This window comes from Podarcis filfolensis (genome assembly GCF_964270895.1).
Source record: "Podarcis filfolensis genome assembly, chromosome: 4".
NCBI lineage: Eukaryota > Metazoa > Chordata > Lepidosauria > Squamata > Lacertidae > Podarcis > Podarcis filfolensis.
In genome coordinates, this window is record NC_139607.1 from 24,123,190 (window position 1) to 24,129,221 (window position 6,032).

At 40.8% G+C, this 6,032-nt stretch overlaps 1 long non-coding RNA gene across 1 annotated transcript; it reads left to right on the plus strand.

Moving 5' to 3' along the window:
- The first annotated feature begins 220 nt into the window (after positions 1-220).
- Positions 221-5,824, plus strand: LOC310761314. Its single transcript, XR_014547371.1, has 3 exons — positions 221-333; positions 1,554-1,608; positions 5,465-5,824. It is a non-coding gene; the product is annotated as an uncharacterized lncRNA (long non-coding RNA).
- Positions 5,825-6,032: the final 208 nt, after the last annotated feature.

The following is a 6,032-nucleotide window of genomic DNA, read 5'->3' on the forward strand; positions in this document are numbered from 1 at the left end:
GCCAACCTTCTGATCAATAAATTTAATAAATAATAAATATTAATTAGGGTTGCCTTTCATTCTATAGTTTCCAACTAGCCACCCTCAAGTGTTAAAGGTGTTTTAATCAATGCTTCTTAGCAGTCTGCTATTTTTGGTGTGGAAGAATGTCCTTGTGTTATGTTCAGAGTGACTGCAATACACAGAAGGCCCTGTCCTCATCCAAATTTGTTTCAGGACCACCAAGGAAAGCTCTTTGTCTTGTGGAAGCATCAACATGTCAATGAGACACAGGGACGGATGATGTATTAACAAAGCCTGGACTGGGGCATGTCTGGATCCCATGCTGCTCAGGTAATGTCTGCAGGAAATAAGGTCATCTTTCTCATCTGACCACAGGTGGTTCCATCCCATAGACTCAAGTGCTTGGAATCAGATCCCCTGTTCATCTGGTAATGGATGAACCAGGAGATAGCAAATGAGTTTAACATGCTGACGCTCCTTGGTGCTGGTGTCTGCATTTGTGACAGCCGGCAACTTGACAGATTTGCCTTTGTGGACATCGTTGGTATCCCTAAGGAGGGAAGCAAGTGAATACACATCAAGTTGGGTAAGGATGTCTCTGAGCTGGACACGGCATGGTGTCATCCTTTCTGGTCAGACAATTTATATCTGACTGGCTGGCAAAATAGGATTGTAATCTGGTTCCCTGCAAGACAAGTGAGCTATTGGAAAAGTTGTTCAGAGTTCAAAAATCATATGCGACATGGCATGTATTGTCTTACAAATTTCAAGCAGAAAACCCACTGTTCATCAAAACCTCAGGAGCAGTAAACTTATTATTCATTTGTTCTGCAGCAATGATGAGACTAATGAACTGCACCTCTTGAGAGTTATTTGTTTACTTAGAAATAGATCTACTGTTTTATCTCAAATATAAACTGAACAATTAAATAACTTGGGACCAGGTTACCTGAAATATTGCCTGTCCCTGTATAGACCTGCAAGGTCACTTAGATATCTGGGAGAATTCTACTTGTGTCGCCCCACCCTAAAGAACACCACAGGGCAGTGACCCCAAAATGGGAATTTTCTGCTGTTGCACCCATTCTGTAGAATGTCCATCCCTCTTCCATGCAGGTAGCATCCACCATCCATTGCTTTAGATGTCTTGTAAAGACTTTTATTTTTGCCCAAGCTTTTCTGACCCATAAGACTGGAACCTGATTCATGTGGGTATGCATCCAATGAATATGTTTTTATTTTCTTTTATGTGTTTATATTGATTTTAGGCTGTATTTTTGTTTTAATGGATACTGTTTTAATATTGAAAACGGTATACACCCCTTAGGGGTTTTTTATTTTTAATTATTAAACACTTTAGAGATGCTGATTTTAAATAAAATAAATACATCTGTAAATTTATTTCAGCAATATCTTTTTGCAAAGGTGCGAATGTCCTATTTCGCAACTATGAAATTCCATCAATAAGAAATGAACAGGTGGTGGTTCTGAAATTTCAGGTACCTTTTTCATGTTGGCCATTGCCCATGAGATAATTTTCTCTTTTTCAGCTGATGGCCTTTGATGGAGAAACGCACTTTCTGTGTGAAAGGGAGCAGGGGCCAGGTGATGTGTGTACCATAATACCTTCTTGACAGAATAGCAATTTCCCCTTGAAACAATCAATAGATACCTGTAATGTTCCACACTATAATTGTTTTAGTTGTTTTTTTTTCCACTCAGACCAGTGGGTCTTTGGATCTTCTAACACTGTTGCTGAACTGTCAACAAAGCGATGATTGAGGGCATAGCTCAACTCCCATATAATGCAGGATCAAGAATTCTCGAAGTTTTTCCGTTGTCTGGCCATAAAAAGGTTGATGCACCTCCACCTACAAACACAAGCACACACACAGTTTTATTGGCTTTCAGTTATTATTTTGAGTGACTCTTGCTGGCTTTAGGGACTTTTCTTTGTTCCTTGGAGCCCATTCTTCTTAAATGTATCAATCTGCAATACAGGACAACTTTCTCAGTACAGGAGGCAACCATTTTGTGTGGGGGTTCTGTTCCTGGTCCCTGTGCACGTCGGCAGAGTGTGTATAAGCACACCCCACCCCCTTACGCTCCACCCTACCCCTGTTATGCCAGCCCCACTCCCCTTACACTGCATTCTGCACCCCGTTCCACCTCCGTTCTAACTTCTTCCAGGTCCAAAAGGAGCCACACATCAGCAATTGCACCTAAAATGGCTGCCTGCTTGCTAATATATATTTATAGCTTAGCTTTCCACCATGTTGTTGAAGGCAGTGAACAGGGTGCCTCTCCCAATTTACCCTCACAGCAGCCCTGTGAGTTTAGGTCAGGTTGAAAGAGAATTATTAGCCCAGCATAACTGAATGAGTTTCATGGCTAGGAAGGGATCTGAACCTATTTCTCTCCAGAGTTTTCTAGACGTGCTGTTAATTCATGACATCTTAGACACCTTTTTTGGCTATCTTCTTTTCTGATATTGATTCTTACAGAAGCTATTTTAAACTGTTCCATGCTAGGAAGCTGAAAGATGTATCAAAGGCATCACAATTCAAAGTTGCAATTTGCATACGCAATGACAAGAGTGGAAAGCTTTCGGGTGATCAATAAAACTATTTTTTTATTATTACTATTCACAAACTAAAACCACACACACGCCTGCCCTTAAGTGAGCTGCAGTGTGGAAGAAATATTGTCTTCAGGCATAAAGGTGACTGAGCTGAAAAATACAAATTTGTTGAGATGGTACAATCTGGGCAAAGGAATCCATTAGTAGTGGGTTGGTTCTTTATTTTAAAGAAACCCTGTGCAGGTTAGGTTGTTGTAATATACAGTAACTGACTCAGACTCTGTGTGCATGAAAGGGTTAACCTGAGCCCTGAGCTCAAGTTACCAGAGTGGGTGTGCCTTGGCAGGCTTGTAGCAGCAATACTTGATGCAGCCCTGGTCCTTCCTTGTGTATTGTTTTTACACACAAGTAGAATGCCTGATGTCAGCTATCCTAGAGTAATGACGAGGTTGAGACAGTGTCCATGCTTCAAATTTTATCTCAGCTGCTAACTCAATGGGTGACCCCAGGCTATTACATCTTCTATAAATATGGATTGTTAATTCAGGTTATTTCATTTATATATCCCTTTCTGATTAACATTGTCCTACAAAGAGGCTCACATGAAAATGAAACAATTGCTGTAAGGATGGTTAATATTGGTACAGGGCTTTGAAAAAACAACAGAAGGCTTTAGATGCTGCAATATTTGCTGCTGCTCTTATTTCTAGCCTTGTTACTGAAATTGAGTAAGTCACTTATTTGACACCTAATAAATGCCCATTTTCAGGGCTTTTTTTTAGAAAGTGCTTAAGCGTTTAAAGAGAAATGCACCAGAGAAAAGTAGCAAACAAAAGACTGTGACTGAAGCACACCTTTTGAATGCTTCGGAAAAAAAGTTCACCTACTAATCAGAGTCATTAAGATAAATACCTGCAGTTACTTCCAGCAAAGGCAAACGTAAATCAAAATTATATCTCCATAAAAGCCAAAAGTTATCTTCAAGCTTCATTGTTTCGAAAACTCTCATCAGAATCTTTCCCTATTTTCAACATGCTAAATGAAGTCCCTCTAAGAGTGACTTCAGTTTTTACTAAAGGGAGAGAGGAAGAAGTTCAAAAAGCCCAGACAACGGAAGCAAGAGTCTTTACCCCTCCCACAAAAATCATCCCGCTGTACTCAGTAACATCTAAAACTGCGCCAAATGTGCCTTGTGACTCACATGACAAAATTAGTAAACTAAAATTTCATTCTCCCTGGTGAGGAAAGCCCGGCACAAATGCAGTGTATAATTGAGCTAAGCCTGTAGTTTTTTTTTTTTTAAAAAAGAGGACACAGTGCTAATTGAATACTGATCAGGAAAAAAGAAATATGTTTGTTTCATAATAAAATTACAATCTGAGGAATGCATTTTATTTTATTTTTTGCTTTCAATCCATTCTTAACATGACAAGCTGACATTTTATGCTACCATGAATATGCAGATTAAGCAGTTGGGGAAGGAGAGGACAGAGGGTGAAGAAAGAGGTGTGAGTGGTGGTTGTGGGGCCCTTTTCCCATCCTCTGGACCCCCTGGGAAATTCAGAAAACCTGCTGCACCTGGAACAGGGTGTGGAGAGTGCAGATGAATGGGACATAGCTATGGGGAGCCTGAGGAAGTAGCTGCCCATAAAAAGCAAGACTAGAGTGAGAGACTAGGATGATGTCCACTGTTTCCAGGAACTCTTCTCATTGTGAGACTTTTGTGGGTCAGCTGAGAGTTTGTTGGACCCTGGGTGAGATCGCAGAGGCTGAGAGGGAGGGTGTGTTAGAAGGAAATGAACTGATATTGCTTTATATGTATTAGTAAAGGTAAAGGTAAAGGGACCCCTGACCATTAGGTCCAGTCGTGACCGACTCTGGGGTTGTGGCACTCATCTCGCTTTATTGGCCGAGGGAGCCGGCATACAGCTTCCGGGTCATGTGGCCAGCATGACTAAGCCACTTCTGGCAAACCAGAGCAGTGCATGGAAATGCTGTTTACCTTCCCGCCGAAGCGGTACCTATTTATCTACTTGCACTTTGACGTGCTTTCGAACTGCTAGGTTGGCAGGAGCAGGGACCAAGCAATGGGAGCTCACTCCATCGCAGGGATTTGAACCGCCGACCTTCTGATCGGCAAGTTCCAGGGTCTGTGGTTTAACCCACAGCGCCACCCGTGTCCCTATGTATTAGTAACTTCACATTAATGTAAGCTTTTTATATGTAACTACGTATTTATGTATTTTTTTTTTAAGTTGTGTCTTCAGATGTTGTGTTCTTTCAGGAAATAATTTCTACTACTTTTGAATGCAAACTCTGCCCTTCTTCCCCAAGTTAAACCAAGAGAACATCTCTTGAATAAGATCTGTCAGTTGGCTTGTATAGCGTTTGAGACCTGAAAAAAAACAAAGGGGACCGTAGGAATAACTAACACAAATACCAAAATGTTTTCATTTTTTGAAAACCTGACCATAATAATAATATAATTATTTATTATTTATATGTTGGCTGGCCAGTCTGGGTGGCTTCCAACTGGCAGAAAGATATCCCCAGCTGTCAAAAGGGAAACAAATACCATCACAGGTAGAATGAAATAACTATGGATATACCCATTATGAGAAGCTCTCAGGATTCAACTCTTATAAAACTCACAATATATTGAAAGAAGAGAGTCATTGGTGGCAGCCGAGAAACCGAATGTTGTGTGGAAATTTAACAAAAATGTTAACTCCCCACACAACAAAGTGGAGAATTCTAATATATTATTGAGAGCCCATTGCTATAAATCTCCTCATGTTACAATCATAAAGGAATTCACTTGCCCCAGTGTGCTCCTTTCTCAGTCAGTGCTGAATATTTCTTTATCTTCCCGATTCCTAGATGAAGCCTTCAGAAACAACAGTAAATGAAGCATGAAGGCTCCAGGACCCAAAGAGAATTACGTGAACAAAGGAGAAGTCGAAGAAAGGATAAAAGAAGCAACAGCAGTGATACAATAACTACAGAGCAACACTTGCCACAGTTTCCTCCCCCCCCCATTTACTTTCTTTCGTTCTATGACATTAATGGCTCTGTCAACAACAAATACATGCTCGCATCTCTGTGTTGACTTAACAGAATGATCGATAGCTAATATTGGCTCCAAGTTCCCTTAACAAATTTGATGAACAATACTGTATATAATTTAGCCTTAGAATCAATCAAAGTTCCAGCCTTGAAGGAAAACATAGGGGAGGAGAAGAATAAAAAAGCAACTTAGAACCTCAAAGGGGGGGGGGGAAGTGGGGTGAATGGTCATTGTCCCTAATTGGTGGTTTTGATGCTCAGCTTTCCCATACCCACCAAGTGTCCCTGTTTTCCAGGGACAGTCCTAGAATTATGAAAGGCATCCTGGCTTCTGATTTGCTCCCAGAATGTCCCAATTTCTCCCATCAGTGCTGCTGCCAAG